Source organism: Rhinopithecus roxellana, chromosome 6, assembly GCF_007565055.1.
Source record: "Rhinopithecus roxellana isolate Shanxi Qingling chromosome 6, ASM756505v1, whole genome shotgun sequence".
Lineage (NCBI taxonomy): Eukaryota > Metazoa > Chordata > Mammalia > Primates > Cercopithecidae > Rhinopithecus > Rhinopithecus roxellana.
The window spans coordinates 109,800,044-109,818,224 of record NC_044554.1 but is presented as its reverse complement, the minus strand read 5'-3'; the positions used below and the strand labels follow the sequence as shown (position 1 = coordinate 109,818,224).

General features: G+C 40.2%; 1 protein-coding gene and 1 non-coding gene across 5 annotated transcripts in view; one reads left to right on the top strand and one right to left on the bottom strand.

The window, feature by feature from the left end:
• Window positions 1-18,181, bottom strand: part of GALNT11 (polypeptide N-acetylgalactosaminyltransferase 11) — an 84,777-nt gene that overhangs the window by 37,406 nt on the left and 29,190 nt on the right. Inside the window, exons 2-3 of one of the 4 annotated variants that reach the window (XM_010384054.2) lie at window positions 8,512-8,619; window positions 7,956-7,992 (exon numbers count right to left, since the gene is read on the bottom strand). The exons of 1 other annotated variant lie outside the window; for it this stretch is intronic. The gene's annotated coding sequence lies outside the window, so the exon portion shown is untranslated. Of the gene's footprint in view, window positions 1-7,955; window positions 7,993-8,511; window positions 8,620-9,867; window positions 9,916-18,181 lie in introns of those variants that run through there. 2 more of the 4 variants (XM_010384055.2, XM_030933037.1) reach the window with 2 other exon arrangements.
• LOC115898508 lies at window positions 17,493-17,598 on the top strand. The gene has a single exon (XR_004058233.1). It is a non-coding gene; the product is annotated as a small nucleolar RNA U13 (small nucleolar RNA).

Sequence of the window (18,181 nt, the reverse complement as noted above, 5' to 3'; positions counted from 1 at the left end):
TTGCAGTGAGCTGAGATCCGGCCACTGCACTCCAGCCTGGGCGACAGAGCGAGACTCCGTCTCAACAAAACAAAACAAAAAAAAACCCACGTTTATAAAATCCCATCATTTCTTTTATACAATTAAGGAGAATGGTGTTCAGAAGCAACAAAGGCACTATCTGTTTTCAGATAGGTCGAGAAGTTAGGGCCAGGCGAACTTTGGGAGGCTAAGGTGGGTGGATTGCCCGAGATCTGGAGTTCAAGACCAGCCTGGCCAACATGGTAAAACTCTGTCTCTACTTAAAAAAATACAAAAACTGGGCCGGGTGTGGTGGCTCACATCTGTAATCCCAGCACTTTGGGAGACCGAGGTGTGCCAATCACAAGGTCAGGAGATTGAAATCATTCTGGCCAACATGGTGAAACTCTGTCTCTACTAAAAATACAAAAATTAGCTGGGCGTGGTGGCACGTGCCTCTAATCCCAGCTACTCAAGAGGCTGAGGCAGGAGAATTGCTTGAACCAGGGAGTCAGAGGTTGCAGTGAGCCGAGGTTGCACCACCGCACTCCAGCTGGGCAACAGAGCGAGACTCTGTCTCAAAACAAAAACAAAAACAAAAACTAGCTGGGTGTGGTGGCACATGCCTGCAATCCCAGCTACTCTGGATGCTGAGGATTTTCAGCATCGCTTGAACCCGGGAGGCAGAGGTTGCAGTGAGTCAAGATCATGCCATTGCACTCCAACCTGGGCAACAGAACAAGACTGTCTCCAAAAATAAAAAAAAGAAGCCAACACCCAAATATGAAGGAAATGCAAAGAAATCAGATGTCTATTATTCAATAAATTTCTCACCTGCTTAAGAAACTAAAAACATCCAAACAAAAATCAAAAGCTAAAATCAAAATCTAAACTAATAATGAATGAATAATGAATCTAGTATCTACACAACAAAATCCTTTTGTTTCATACTGTTTGCTATCCCTTCTAAAGGCAATTACCATGCCTTTAATATCCAAGTCTGAAAGCCTTTGAAAGGACAGTCAAAGCAAGTATCTCAGGTTACTTAAGGCAAAACAACTAGTCACAAATTCTTTCAATCATAAACTTGAATAGTTAACAGGGCCAAAACTTCAGCAGTTAGACATCAACTCATACGTTCTTCAAAGTTAAATGAATAAAAGGCTAACCAGTTGTGAACCTGAATTTATTAAATTGAGACAAGTCACTATGGTTTTACGTTTTTCTTCAGTCATGGTCTGGTAGCTGCTCAGGGATAGGTGCCTTATAAGCTGAGAGGTGGGTTTTTGCCAGGGAGGTACAACAGTACAGGAATGGGGCAAGGTATATACAGTGGGATGATTATGACAAATCACAGATTTAAGCCAGGGAAACAGAGATATGAGGATGTGGAAGTATGAGGCAAGAGGAAAAATGTGGATAGGCCAATGGATTAGAGGTCCTGGTGTGGCTAAATAATTGCTGGAGTTGTTACTAGACAGAGGGAACCAGAAAGATGAAATGTCATGGCTGGAAAATGAGACGCTCAACATTGTGATTTTGGAGGGGGACAATTAATGACAGCAGAATCATCCTTTACAGATATGTGAACCCAATATATCCCAACAGACAATTTGCCTGTAGGGTAAGCACTGCTGTACTTACCATAAATGAGGCCCCTGAGGACAGGGCTCATTTCCATCTTTTCAGACCCATATGCTTAGCACAGTGCTTAGTATTAACAATTAATACATACTTGTTTGTATAATTTTTGAAGTGTATTTCTGTTCCAGAAAAGGTTAAAGGACATTGTTTACATTCTGTGCAATGGGAAAGCTTAGAGAAGAGTATACAGTATACCACATCCTAGGAAATGAGTGTTTATTGTGAAGGAGAGGCAAGAAACACGGCTAACCAGTTTAAGCAGTTTCATTCGAGGGTTTCCTTATGAAACAAACTACTCAACACGCCAGCAAAAGTACCAAGTCTTCCTCTTAGTCCATGATTTCTTTTTTTTTGTTTTGTTTTGTTTTTGTTTTTGTTTTTGTTTTTGTTTTGAGATGGAGTCTTGCCCTGTCGCCCAGGCTGGAGTGCAGTGGCCAGATCTCAGCTCACTGCAAGCTCCGCCTCCCGGGTTCACGCCATTCTCCTGCCTCAGCCTCCCGAGTAGCTGGGACTACAGGCGCCGGCCACCTCGCCCAGCTAGTTTTTTGTATTTTTTAGTAGAGACGGGGTTTCACCGGGTTAGCCAGGATGGTCTCGATCTCCTGACCTCGTGATCCGCCCGTCTCGGCCTCCCAAAGTGCTGGGATTACAGGCTTGAGCCACCGCGCCTGGCCAGTCCATGATTTCTTAACAATAAATTTGAAAACACTGTGAGAGGAAATTTTAAAAAGAGGTGATTTTGTATAGTTCTAACAAAATCAACTTGAAAATGTAAATTTTTCTTTTTTTTTTTTTTTTTTTAAGAGACAGGGTCTCCCTCTGTTGCCCGGGCTAGACTCAAACTCCACACTCCAGGCTCAAGTTATCCTCCTCTCAGCCTCCTGAACAGCTGGGATTACGGGTGTGCATCACTACACCTAGCTAGAAGAGAGTAACTTTTAAAGAAAACACGACTTATTAAAATTGACCCCAGTCCCAAAGAAAGTCGTAAAAGAGTTCCCCAAAACAAAAACTCCAAAAAAAAAAAAAAAAAACAAAATACAACAAAACAAACCACCAGGCACAGAGAAGAGTGTCAGAGGAAATCCTACTGCTACTTAAGCCAAATATTTTTTTAAAGGAAAGCTTCCCAATTTGTTTTATGAAATGAACATTGATTTCAAAAACCTGACAAAGACTGAACCTCCCCCACAAAAAATCTCATTTATGAATATCAAGACAAACATCTTAAAATATTAAGCACAAATTTAACAATAAATGTCTAAAACATTTAAGAGGAAAACAATGAGAAACTCCAAAAGGTCCCAAAGGAAGACTTGAACTAATGGAAAGATGTACATGCCATATTCTTGGACAAAAAGACACAAAATCCTAATAAATACGTCAGTTCTCCCTAAGTTAACTTGTAAGTGCTACACAATCATGTTAAATATATTATCAGGGGTTTTTTTCTGGAGCTAGACAATTTTTTTTTGAGACAGAGTCTCGCTTTATCGCCCAGGCTGGAGTGCAGGGGCCAGATCTCAGCTCACTGCAAGCTCCGCCTTCCACGTTTACGCCATTCTCCTGCCTCAGCCTCCGAGTAGCTGGGACTACAGGCGGCCGCCACCACGCCCGGCTAGTTTTTTTTTTTTTAGTAGAGGCGGGGTTTCACCGTGTTAGCCAGGATGGTCTCGATCTCCTGACCTCGTGATCCGCCCTTCTCGGCCTCCCAAAGTGCTGGGATTACAGGCTTGAGCCACCGCGCCCGGCCGACAAGTTAATTATAAAGTTCATTTGGAAAAGAATAAATAAGCAGGGAACAGACAGGTAAACTCTGGAAAAAGAACTAGCAGGATGTGAGCCCCACTGCAGAGCAAGTTAACTCCAGGGCTTCTCTATTCAACAGCATAGCAGGGCCCATGCACAGACAGACAAACCAATGGGAAAAGAAGAGAAAAAAGATCCAATTACATTTAGAAATTTAGAAATCTAGTATAAGTTTGCTATAAACAAATTTAGTATAAGCTTAGCATAAATAATGACAACATCACAAACCTGAAAGGAAATGAATGACTTTCAACTAAATGATGTCAGACCAACTGTTCAGCCATATGGAAGAACAATAGAGTCTACTCCTCCCATCATTTATCAAGAAAATTGGGTATTTAATTATAAAACATGACTCCATACAAGTACTAGAAGAGAATATGAGTAAATTCCTCTATTATCTGGGATTGGCCAAAATTTTTCTAGCTAGGACTAAAAAAGATCAGAATACAGGAAAAGAAACTGGATTACATAAAGACAAAAAACTCTGGATACTAAAAGACATAAAAAGAATAGCAAAAAGACAAGTGACAAACTAGAAAAAATACTTATCATTGGTATCACAGACAAAACAGTAATATCTCAATATTGGTTTTCTATTGCTATGTAATTACTACAAACTTAATGGCTTAAAACAACGCACACTTATTATCTTGCTATTTCTGTGGGTCAAGAGTGAGTACAGCTCAGCTGGACCCTCTACTGAGGGTCCCCGAGGCTACAAACAAGGTGTCGGCCAAGCTGTGTTCTCTCCTAGAGGCTTAACTGGGGAAGAATTTGCTCTGAACTCACTCAAGTTGTTAAGAATTCAATTCCTTGTGGCTCAGGACTGACGGGCCCTGGCTTTTTAATAGCTGTCGGCTGGAGGCCACCCTCAGATCCTAGAGGTTCCCTGCAGTTCCTTGCCACATGGGCTTCACCAATATGGCTCTTGACTTCATCAAGCCAACCCTGAGGAGTCTCCTACTCTGGTCTGCTTAAGACAGAGTCTTCTATAACGTTGATGTAGTCACAGGAGTGGCCTCCTATTTTTGCCATATGACCTAGCCTAATCAAGAGATTGACATTCTATCACCTTTGCTATACTCTGTTGATTACAAGCAAGTCACAGGACCCATCCCCACTGCAGGGAAGGGAATTACTGGGGGTCACCTTAGGGTCTGTCAGTCACAATCTCAAAGAGATTCTAAAAATAAAGGAACAACAACCTCATAAACTATTCACAGAACAGAAACACAAGTAGTTCTTAGCTATATGAAAAAAATGCTCAAACCTGCTTATACTAAGGGAAATGCAAGTTTAAATTACATTGAAATATCATTTCCCACCCGTTTAACTGAAAAAATCCAAAAGCTTGACAACATATTCTGACAGTGAGGCTGTAGGGAAACTTTCATACATCTGTAAAAAGCAAAATAGAGGTTCCTCTTCAAAAACTTTCCTCCCCATCTAATTAGGAATAAATAGTAACTTCTCTTAGAAGCAAAATTTATTCAAAGACCTGTGCTAACATTCTTAAATATCTGCTAGCCGTGATAAAGAAATCAATGCACTTTATGTTCTTAGCTCCCACAATTTAGCCTAAATATTTGCCCTGGCATGCTTATACTGGTCCAAGCATTAGGTCACAGCCTGTTCCTATTCCTTATTTGAAGGTGTTTCTACCTTTCTCAGCATTCCACAAGTTACTTCCTCTTTCCTTTGTTCTCCTCTGCCTTTGCCTCTTTTAAAAAGTTCTAAGTTGCGGCCGGGCGCGGTGGCTCAAGCCTGTAATCCCAGCACTTTGGGAGGCCGAGGCGGGCGGATCACAAGGTCAGGAGATCGAGACCATCCTGGCTAACATGGTGAAACCCCGTCTCTACTAAAAAATATAAAAAACTAGCCGGGCGAGGTGGCGGGCGCCTGTAGTCCTAGCTACTCGGGAGGCTGAGGCAGGAGAATGGCGTGAACCCGGGAGGCGGAGCTTGCAGTGAGCTGAGATCTGGCCACTGCACTCCAGCCTGGGCGACAGAGTGAGACTCCGTCTCAAAAAAAAAAAAGTTCTAAGTTGCTAGCCAATCGGGACAAATATAGAATGTGAGGTTCCATCCCAGCCAATGGAAACCAGACACAGTAGTAGGGTGGATGCGTCAGGTTTTAAATGACCCTGTCTCCTTTGTTCGGTGTACTCTCGTGGCAAAACTGCTGGTGAGTGTACCCTTTCTGCAGAAAGTAAAAATGGCCTTGCTGAGGAAATTAAATTTATGTTCAAGTGCTATTTCTTTACATTACTGAGGAACAAGCATTTCTAACACATAGTATACCTTCTATGCAGGTTCATTTAGCAATATCCAGCAAAAATACACTATCTACTCTCTGACTTAGCAATATTACTTCTAGTAATCTATACTGCAGATGGTAAAAATAGGAAACAATATATGCAAAGGCCTACTCACTACAGAACTATTTATAATAGCAAAAGGCTAAAATCAACCCAATTGTCCATTAATAAGGGGCTGGTTGAACAAACTAACAACTATCCACACAACAGAGCAATACATAGCTATAAAAAGGAAAGTGTCTTTATTAATTGCTAATTATAGATTAATCTGTAAATTATGTTGTCAGGTGAAAAAAGATGAGAAGAGTATATATAGGATGCTACATATAAGTACACACACCTGCCTATATTATAAAACAAAGGATAAAAAACGGAAAGACAAAGCATAATATTGGGTTGGTTTCTAGCATCCCCCATAAACCATTTTTAAAAAGCTGATATCCATAAGAAGAGGAAGAAAACAGAGTGGTATGGGGTCAGAGCTGGAAGCTGACATCATCTTTGTAAGTGAAGAGTAGCCTTATACTACTATGCAATCCAGGAAACTAGAAAAATGTGTATACAAAAACATGCAAATAACAATTTAAGCACATACATACTTAAATCTGCACAAAAAGCAAATTTTTATTGTGACTGTTAGCATCTACTGTTGTTAATATCTAAAAACTGTTGTTAATATCTAAAATGCTTTCTGGCGAACTATTTAGGTCGCAAAGGACTAAAATCTCAGCTCACCCAATTTACATTCCGGCATCATCATCAGATTAGCCTGAGGGGTATTTCTCAACAGCACAATACCGGGCTTTGAGGTAAGAAGGCTCCTTTTGAAATGCTTTTTGTAGTCGTCCTCTAACCAGCTATAAAACCGTGCTCCATAAAGCAGTTAAATTACATAAAAGTCACTAAGACAATGCCTGTTATGCAATGTCACTCTACAGATGATGGCTTAATTCCACTAATCTTCCAGTTTAAACAATCTAACATTTTCCAGAAATCTTCATCTTTCAGAAATCTAAGTCATTTCTGAATGATTTAATGAAAATCATTAAATAATCCTAAAGAAAAGGCTGATAAACTAGGAACACAATAGAAGATCTACAGGTGAGGCTCCATTCAGGGTGCTGGCCATTAATGTTTTTGTTTGTTTGTTTGTTTTTGGTTTTTTGGAGTCAGAGTTTCACTCTTGTCGCCCAGGCTGGAATGCAGCGGCAAGATCTCGGCTCACTGCAACCTCCACCTCCCGGGGTCAAGCGATTCTCCTGCCTCAGCCTCCTGAGTAGCTGGGATTACAGGGGCCCACCAGCAGGCCTGGCTAATGTTTTGTGTTTTTTAAATTACAGATGGGGTTTCGCCATGTTGGACAGGCTGGTCTTGAATTCCTGACCTCAGGTGATCTGCCCGCCTCGGCCTCCCAAAGTGCTGGGATTACAGGTGTGAGCCACTGCGCCTGGCCCACAGTTAATGTTTTAATAGCTTTTGCTATTGTGCTAAAAGCTCAGAAAATACGGAGAAGCAAAAAGGAAACTATTTGAAACTCACTAGAAGTCTCACCACCTCAATGTTCTGCTATATAATCTACTACTTATTTTTCATCTTTCTTCACTAGCTACAAATGCTATACTGTTTTTGGCAACCACCAAAAAATTAATCGACTCGGGTTAGTGGCATTATGGCTAATTTTCTTTGTTCTCTCTTTTATTTAAAACATTTTCTACAAGGAATATGTAGTGATTTAATAAATGAGATAAAAAATTTCTTAGGGAAAAACTCCCTAACTTGAAAATGTAAGAACTATGGAAAAGATTAAGTACTTTAAGGCTATGAAAGAAATAGGATACCGTATCATTTTAACCTTACAAGCAAAGGGGATTTCCATAGCCACATGTCCAAAGAAAACCGAACGGTTTTAAGCACACTGAAAGAATATTTTAATTCCATCAGTATGTCAAAAATATGAGAATAAAATTTGAGTACTGAACAAATGTTCTAAAAGCACAATTTGAAGAATAGTTTTCCTCTATGAATCATTATCTAATCTGAAATTCATAATCACCTTTTAATGTCCATCTTTTACCACAAGACTAATGAGACAATTCTATTTCACAGGACAACATTCATTTTCTACCAGTATAAAATAATTTTCACAATATTTAATGCATTTAAAATGTATTTAAATATTTACCTTTCAGTAATTTCCAGCTATTTTCTTGTAAGATACCCTGTATTACAAATTGTCAAACAGCAAATATTTGTTAGCTTTTTCCATACAAGAGGCACATTCATATTTTAATTCAGCTGTAGTCATGTAAGTACAAATATTAATTTACAACAGTACAGTACCTACATACCCCTGTGAAATTACCAGGTGATGACAACATAAAAATACACATTATTCTTTCTCATTCCTTATCTACCCTGAAAACTAGAAGAAAACACAGCTACCAATAGTAGTTTATAATTACAGATAAGGAGACTGCTGAATTAGGAAAGGTTCAGAGCAAATTCCAGACATTATATGCTCCCTGGGAATGATCCTCAGACATCCCTGATATTTATGAATCTCTTCTCTGTAACACAATCAAAAAGAACATGAACGCATGAAATGTCTAACACTGTGCCTCAAATGCAGAAGAAAACCACAAAGTAATGCTGACGGGAGAAAGAAGCATATTTAATCAAACACACAGAAAAGAAACTAAAAGGACAAACAACATGGCAAATAGCTAAAAGAGCAAAACCTGGGGCAGCTGATGAGCCAGTGAACAAGGGATGGCAGAGGCCGACCATTCTTCAACGCTTTGAACAAATGCCCAAGTAAGAAGTAGCAGCTCTCGCTCACTATAGACCTGTGGAAGACAAGAAGGTAAAAGCTACCACAGCCTCAGGGAGCAAGCACGAGGTCAGTTGGTTTCTACCTCCTAATTCTATGAGGTAGAAAAGAACAGTAAGGAAAACAAATAATATAAATTGAAATAAAATGACTATGGGCACCTGCCACTGTGTCCAGCTATTATACATAAATATTAATAGTAGTAGTATTAATAAAAAAAAAGGGTCTTCACGTGCATCCTACACACACTCTTTCCTGTGTCAGGTATGCCATTCATCCGTGAGAGGCATTCTTCCTAGTTGGCCGGGAGAGACAGAGTAGGAGCTACCTATAAACCATGACTGAGGGGTGCTAGTGAGGGGCTCTGCCCCCTAACTGCCCATTATGCTGAAATTCCTGCATTATAAAATAATCCGGCCGGGCGCGGTGGCTCAAACCTGTAATCCCAGCACTTTGGGAGGCCGAGACGGGCGGATCACAAGGTCAGGAGATCGAGACCATCCTGGCTAATACGGTGAAACCCTGTCTCTACTAAAGAATACAAAAAATTAGCCGGGAGACGAGGCGGGCGCCTGTAGTCCCAGCTACTTGGGAGGCGGAGGCAGGAGAATGGCCTAAACCTGGGAGGCGGAGCTTGCAGTGGGCTGAGATCCGGCCACCGCACTCCAGCCTGGGCGACAGAGCCAGACTCCGTCTCAAAAAAAAATAAATAAATAAAATAAAATAAAATAAAATAAAATAATCCTTTGGGTCTGGAAAGCTTGTCTTTTATTTAAGATGTTCTTATCTCGTGGTCTTCAATCAAAACAGAAGTTGCATCCTTTTTGTCCAATCAAAATTTTTGGAACTCTAGCACATAAATTATTTTGTAAATGTGATTTTAAAAAAACATGTAATTCATCACTTGTTAGAAAAACACTTACTCTCAGCAGAATTCTGAAAACCACTGCTAAAATTAGAGAGGAAGAGAGGAAGGAAGCTCAATCTGAGGAAAATGAATCAGACTATTACTTAGAAGTGGAAAACTTTAAAAATCACCTTATGCTATATTTAGAATCTCTTATTCTGTGGATTGTCATCTTACATGGGGTTTCAAAAATCTCTGCCATTATTTATTCAAATATTCCTTCTGGCCGGGCGCGGTGGCTCACGCCTGTAATCCCAGTACTTTGGGAGGCCGAGGTGGGTGGATCACCTGAGGTCGACAGGGAGAAACCCCGTCTCTATTAAAAATACAAAATTTGCCAGGCATGGTGGCACACACCTGTAATCCCAGATACTCAGGAGGCTGAGGCAGAAGAATAGCTTGAATCCAGGAGGCAGAGGTTGCGGTGAGCTGAGATTGCACCATTGCACTCCAGCCTGGGCAACAAGAGTGAAACTCCGTCTAAAAAAAAAACAAAAACAAATATTCCTTCTACCCCACTCCCTCTTCTCCTTCTAGAATTCCAATCACATATGTCAGACTTTCTAAGGATGGGGTGTATTTCTTACAGCCTCTTGAGTGTTGCCCAGCCTTTCCCCCCTCACACTTCATTCAGAGAGGTTTCTTCTGATCTCTCCAGGGGCTCACTTTTCTCTTCAGCAGTATCTGATCTGCTGAATCCACTGAATCCTCCACTTTGGCTACTGTATGTTTTAGATCTAGTATTTTGTTGTTTTTCAGGTCTGCTTTGCCCCTTCATATTAAGTTTCCAATTCCTTGTTGAAATGTTTTTATTCAACTTTTATCTCCATGAATATAATAAACATATGCTTTAGCGTCTGTCTGGTAATTCCACTGTCTACAAAGCCTGTTTCTATCCTCTGTTATCTGTGCAGGTTCTTGTTAAGGTTGTCTCCCACTGGGCCTGGTTACACTGACTTGGTTGTGTGGTGTACACTCTATTTGAAAAATCATTTCAGAAATCATTTGAGACATGAGATGTTATCTTCCTCTGGAGAGCATTTTCATCTGCCTCTGTTAGGTGACTGAGGTCACCAGCAATTTGAGATTACCCTAATCCATTTCACCATTTGAGATTTACTAAACCCCCAGGTGACCCCATGGAGCTGCAGTCCAGGCAAAGGCTGGTGCACTCCCAGCCCATGAGTGTTCTGGACGGCAGTCTCTCAAGGCTTCAACATTAACCCTAGGTGGCTCACCAGATTTCTTACCCACGGCAAGTCCTAGACTCCAGTTTTTGTTCCTGTCCTCCTGTGAGTCAGTTAACTACACTCCCCAGCCTCTCACCTGCTCTTCCAGAACAGCAAATAGCGGGCAAAAGTGGCCCTGGGTCAGAGGCTCATGTCTCTGGATTTCTACCTCCCTAATCTTAGCCCAGTAATTCTTTACTATGTTGTAAATTCCTTGATGCTTTTCAGAAAAGTATCAGCTGGCTTTAACTAGGTTACTCAGACCATTATCGGAAGCACAAGGCCAGGGCTATTTTCTAAACAGTTGTTTTTGCATTTCAAAGTGTGCAGGCTAGGTATTGCCAAAAAAAAAAAAAAAAAAAAAAATCAGCAAATCAAACTGTGACCGAATCTTGGGCCTTTTTTTGGGAGACAGGGTCTCACTGTCACCCAGGCTGGGGTGCAGTGGTTATGCTCATAGCTTACTATAGCCTGCAACTCCTGGGCTCAAGCGATCCTCACCTCATCCACCCAAAGTACTGGGATTATAGGCATGAGCCACCATGCCTAGCTATTGGCCTTTTTCAGAAATTTTTTTTTCTCCATACATAGTGAACTGTATAGGAAATTAATTTCTGAGTATCTACCATCTCAACAGGTTTAGAAAGCTGACACAATCAATCTGGCAGATCACCAGATCCTAGCTCATGCTGTTAACCAAGCCCAGTAAATAAACATCGCAGTTACTGTCGTTTGCAGGTCCCGCTGAGCATTACCATCCCGCACAGTGTTCTGAATTCCAACTGCCAGTACCTGTATCTCTCTGGCTTCTGAAGCCCATCTACCCATGTGCAGGGCAGGCCCAAACTACAGGGGAATGTGTACCGACCTACCTGAGGGCAATCCTCACAATATACTGATAAAAACAACCCCAGCTTCCTTAAATACAGCCTCCCTCCAAACTCCCAGTGGAAAAATAACAACTCAGACATACGTATTCTACACTGGCTATAGAATTCCCCAGCACAATTAAGCTTCAGTTGTTCACAGCGGGACCTGGCTTGAAAACATGCCCTTTATTGGCTGTCTCTCCTAGATGGCACACTTCATTCCCCTACTGGTGTATCCTGGGATTACCTGGCAAATACACAACTTGGATTCAGATTTCAATCTCAAGATCTGCTTCTAGAGGAATGAAAACTAATCAATTCAGGTTTCAACAGAAAAGGAACAATTTGACAAATCCTCAGATGCACTAATGAAAAATCTAATAAAGAGAGCCTTTACAGCTTTTGTTGCCTTAAAGTGCAAAATAATGCATAGAAAAACGTTTTTCTGAAAAGTAGTAACATACCTTTATACTTGCAAGAACAGAACATTAAAAAGTCTTTTTTTTTTTTGAGACAGTTTCACTCTTGTTGCCCAGACTGGAGTGCAATGGCGCAATTTCAGCTCACCGCAACCTCCACCTCCCAGGTTCAAACGATTCTCCTGCCTCAGCCTCCCAAGAAGCTGGGATTACAGGCATGCCCCACCACGCCTGGCTAATTTTGTATTTTTGTAGACAAGTTTCTCCATGTTGGTCAGGCTGGTCTCAAACTCCCGCCCTCAGGTGATCCGCCCACCTTGGCCTCCCAAAGTGCTGGGATTATGGGGCGGGAGCCACCGCACCCAGTCAAAAAGTGATAAGCTTTTCTAAGGAAAGCAAAAGCTACGAGGCAGTATAGTTTGAAATCCTTATTAATCAGGTGATATATAAGAAAGATTAAATTTAGCATAATCAAACCTAGACACAATACTGCAGCACTGAACCTATGTGTCTAAAGCACTGAAGTGGTAACAAGTCACAAAATGCAAGTTAAAAAGAAGGTGATGACTTCACTTTCAGCCACAACATGTAATGAGTATAGAAGCCTTCACTCCTGATGATGACAAAAAGCTGGGAAAACTCAAAATCAATGACTCTTCTGGGACCATCAGAAAACGGAGCTAACAGGGCAAACTGTGCTGGAAACCTGGAAAGACACAGACGAGACCCACTTACTTGGAGCAGAAACTGCCGGAGCCATAAGCTGGTGCTGGAGGCTGGATGTAGACTAGTGAGACAGTGAGAAGCTCGGGGACGCAGTCTCAGGAGGTGCGGGACCCACACTTCTGTGGGCTTTACCTCCAGAAACTCCACCAGGCACTAAGGTGGAAGATCCCAGAAAGATCCCTTCTGGCAGGGGAGGGGAAGAGTAATAAGCCCAGAGTTTTCTCTGCCACAAAGTCATTTGCTCCAGGGGAAAAAAGCTTTGCCAGATCCTTCTCCTAACTAGGTGAATGCAAAGGGCATTCCTCCCACTCCAGTTCCCTCCAGCCTTCGTGTCATACCTACAGGGCAAAAAAATTTGCAAAGGTCAGGGCCTCAAGGAAATAGGGCAGGAATAGGGGACAGGGGAGAAGAACTCTAACACTAGAGAAATACTTGTGAAGATCACCACCCACTGTTAAGAGTGAACCTATGTGAGACCCAGACCCACTGTCAGACTGAGATTTAACCAGATTCCAGAACTCCCACCCTCCCTCACACTTTACCACCACACCCACAGAGTTCCAAATGCACTAAAAGTGGCTTACAACTCAAAGAGGAAAAAAAAGGAATAAAGCTGGAAGCATCATGCTCCCAGACTTCAAAATATACTACAAAGCTGTAGTGATGGAAACAACATGGTACTGGCATAAAAACAGACACAAAGAGCAACGGAACAGAACAGAGAACCCAGAAATTAATCCACAGTATCTACAGCCAACTCATTATTGACAAAGATGCCAAGAATACTCACTGGGGAAAGGGCAGTATCTTCAATAGATGGTACTGGGAAAACTGGATATTCATATGCAGACGAATGAAACTAGCCTCCCACCTCTATACGAAAATCAACTGAAAATGGATCAAAGACCTAAATGTAAGACCTGAAACTATAAAACTACTGAGAGAAAACAGGGGAAATGCTTCAGGGCATTAATCTGGGAAAATATTTTATGAATACAACTTCAAAACCCCAGGCAACAAAAGCAAAAACAAACACATGGGATTATGTCACATTAAAAACTTCTACACAGCAAAGGAAACAATCAACAGACTGAAAAGGCAACCTACGGAATGGGAGAAAATAAAAGCAAACTATTCATCCAAAAGGGGATTAATATCCAGAATAAACCAGGAACTAAAACATCTCAGCAGGAAAAAAAATATCAGATTTTAAAATGGGCAAATGACCTGAACAGCCATCTCTCAAAAGAAGACAAACAAACGGCCAAAAAATATATGACAAAATGTTCAATTATCACAAATCATCAAGGAACAGCAAATCAAAAGCACAATGAGGTATCATCTCATCCCAGTTAGAGTGGCTATTACCAAAAAGACAAATAAAACAAAACCAACAAATGCTGGGGAGGATGCAGAGAAAAAGGAACTCTTATACTCTGTGAGTGAGAATATCAACTAGTATAGCCACTATGGAAAACAGTATAGAGGTTCCTCAAAATCTGCAAATAGCATACCATATGATCCAGCAATCCCACTACTGGGCATTTATCCAAAGGAAAGGAAATTGGTATATCGAAGAGACATCTACATACCCATGTTAACTGCAGCATTATTCACAACAGCCAAGATACGGAATGAATCTGGGTGTCCAACAGATGAACAGATAAAGAAAATGTGGAATATAAACACAATGAAATACTATTCAGCCATAAAATGAGTGGAATCCTGTCATTCACAGCGACATGGATGGAACTGGAGGATGTTGAGTGAAATAAGCCAGGAACAGAAAGTTAAACACCACATGTTCTCATTTATATGTGGAAGCTGAAAAAAAAGTTATTTCATAGAAAAATTAGAACAGAGGGTACTAGAGACTGGGAAGGGTAGGGAGAAGGGAGGAGATAGGAAGAGATTTGTTAAAGGATACAAAAGTACAGCTAGATAGGAGGAATAAGTTCTAGTGTTCTATAGCACTGTAGGATGACTACAGTTAACAATAACATATTGTACAGTTTCAAATACCTATAAGGAGAATATTGAATGTTCCCAACACAAAGAAATGATAAATGTATGAGTTGATGGATATGCTAATTACTCTGATCTAAATATGTATAGAAACATCGCTATGTACCCCATATACACAATTATATGCCAATTGAAAAATAAAATAAAATGTATACTGTAAACTCAAGAGTAAACACTATGATGGAAACAAATGCTTATTCCCCAATGTTGCAGAGAAGAATCAGCAATCAGACAAAAAGTTTCCTCAGCAAGGCGACGCTTACTCTGCAGAAAGGGTGGTGCCCGTCAGCAATCCTGCCACGAGCACACACAAAGTAAAAAAGACACTAGAATATTTATCCTTTACGCATGAGGTCCCTATTGCTGTGTCCTGACTCCATTGGCTGGAACCAGACCTCACAACCTAACCTAAACCCTAGGTTTGGCTAACAGTTTAAAACTTTTCTAAATAGGTAAAGGCAGTGAGGAACAAAGGAAAAAAGGAAGTTGCTTATGAAAGGATTTAGAAAAGTAGTACTATTCCCAAATAAGAGAGAAGGCTGCAAGCTGGGACATGCCTGGGCACGTTCAGCACGAATAATCTGACTAAGGTACAAGGACACAGAATGTATTACGTGGCTGTGAGCATGTTTAACACAGATACCGAAGTCAGAGTATGCTTATTCTGTCACATTTGCTACATAAGGCTTAACAGAGAGTCATTACTATAAAATAAGAAACTTGAAGAAAGTTAGTTCTCAGAAAAGATATCAATAACATTTATGATTTAAAGGGGAAGCTTTGAAGAGGAACTTTTGCTTTCTATACATTAGAATTTTTTTTTTTTTGAGACGGAGTCTCACTCTGTCACCCAGGCTGGAAGTGGCACAGTCTTGGCTCACTGCAACCTCTGCCTCCCAGGTTCAAACAATTCTTCTGCCTCAGCCTCCTGAGTAGCTGGGACGACAGGCATGCCCAGTTAATTTTGTGTTTTTAGTAGAGATGGGGTTTCATCATGTTGGCCAGGCTGGTCTCAAACTCCTGTCCTCAAGTGATCCACCTGCCTCGGACTCCCAAAGTCCTGGGATTGCAGGGGTGAACCACAGCACCCAGCTTAAAAAAAAATTTTTTTTTTTTTTAGACAGTTTTGCTCTCGTTGCCCAGGCTGGAGTGCAGTGGAATGATCTTGGCTCACCGCAACCTCTGCCTCCCAAGTTTAAGCGATTCTCCTGCCTCAACCTCCAAAAACCTTTTTAAAGTATAATTGATACGTTACATGGTAACTGACAGAACAATGTTCTCCTCAGAAATGTACACATCCTAATCCCCAGAATTAAGGTAGCAGATGGGATTAAAGTTGCTACTCAGATGACATTAAAATACAGAGATTATTCTGGATTATGTGAGTAGACCCAATATAATTACAAGGGTCCTTAAATGTGAAAGAGGGAGGCAAAAGAGGAGATCAGAGTGAAGCAATGTGAGAAGAACTCGACCTACTGCTAGCTTTGAAGATGGAAGAAAAGGGCTTCACAAGCCAAGGACTGCAGGTGTCTTCTCAATAGGGCAAGGAAACAGATTCTCTCCCAGAACCTCAAAAAAGTGAAATAGCCCTGCCAACACCTTGAGTTTAGTCCCCTGAGACGCATTTCAGACTTCTGACTTCTAGAACTGTAAGATAAGTTGTGCTGTTAGGAATAGGAAGCTCATACAAGAGATGAGATAAAGTTGAATCACATAAAATGCCCAATTAAAAAAAATTAAAAAGCAATGAATGAAAAACAGTTACAAAGATGGAAGATGCTAATCCAATGATATTAATAATCACTTCTAATGTGAATTGTCTAAATATACCAATCAAAAGAGAGTGCCACAGTGGACAAAATTTTTTAAAAAGACCTAAGAAACCAACTTGAACTATAAAGATTTAGATATGCTAACAGTAAAGGGATGGAGAAAGATGTAGCATGCTGATGTTACTCAAAAGAAAGCTGGAGTAACTTTAACTGCAGACAAAACAGATTTTTGTCTGATAATCAGGGATAAAAAGGGTCTTACATAATAATAAAGAGGTCGGTTCTCCAAGAAGACGTTAACAATCTTGAATGTGTATGTTTCAAATAAGAAGGCATCAAAATACATGAGGCAAAAACTAAGAAAAATATAGAGACAAATCCACTACTACAGGTGGAGACTTCAACACTGTCAGTTATTGATACATCAAGCAGACAGAAAATCAGTGAAGAAATTGGTAACTTGAACAGCACAGCACTATCAATCAACTTGATCTAAATGACATTTATAGAAAATTCCATTCAACAATAGTAGATACACATTCTTCTCTAGCTCACATTCACCAATATAGACCACATTCTGGACCATGAAATGCATCTTAACAGATTCAAGACTAGAATCAAGACTAGAAAGCATACAAAGCATGGTCTCAAATAACATGAATTAAACTAGAAATCAGTAACAGAGATATCTGGAAAATCCCCAAATATCTAGAAATTAATACACTTCTAAATAACCCGTGGGTCTAAGAAGTCTCAAAAATTAAATAATATATTGAACTAAAGTAAAAATGAAAATATAACAACATTTGTGGGATACAAAGCACGCAGCGTTTAGAGAAAAACATGCAGCATTAAATGAAAATATTAGAAAGGAAGAAAGGTTTGAAGTCAATAACCTAAGCTTTCACTTCTGCAAATCAGAGAAAGAAGAACAATTTGATTCTTTTGTAGTTCATAAGTGTGGTGATTGGGTTTTCACGTGCTTGTGGGAAATATGCCTCCCTCAAATCTTATTACGAAGTCAGCCCATTTTACTTGTCTGACATGAACTTAGTAGAAAAATTAAAAATTTAAAAATTAAAAATAAAAAGGAAAACAATTTAAGCCTAAGGGAATCAGAAGAAAAAATACAATAAAAATTAAAGTAGAAATCAATGAAATTGGAAAAAGGAAAACAGTAAGAGAAAAATCAACAAAACCAAAAGCTGATTCTTTAAAAAGATCAAAAAAAGTGATAAACCTCTAGCCAGGTAAACAGATTAGACTGACCCTCTCTTCCCTGAGAAAAAAGAGAAAACACAAATTACCAGTATCAGCAATGAAGAATGAGTCATCACACTGCTCCCATGAACAGTGAAAGGATAATAAAGAAATATTACAAACAACTCTATACCCACAAATACAAGACGAAATGTATCAATTTCTTTAAACTATCAAAACTCACCAACACAAAAACCTGCACATGAAACCTTACAGCAGCTTTATTCATAACCGCCAAAACTTGGAAGCAAACAACTAAGAGATCCCTCAAAAGATAAATGAACAGTGATACATCCATACAATGGGGTTTTATTCAGCAAAAAGAACTATCAAACTACACAAAGATGCGAAAGAAACTGAAATGCATA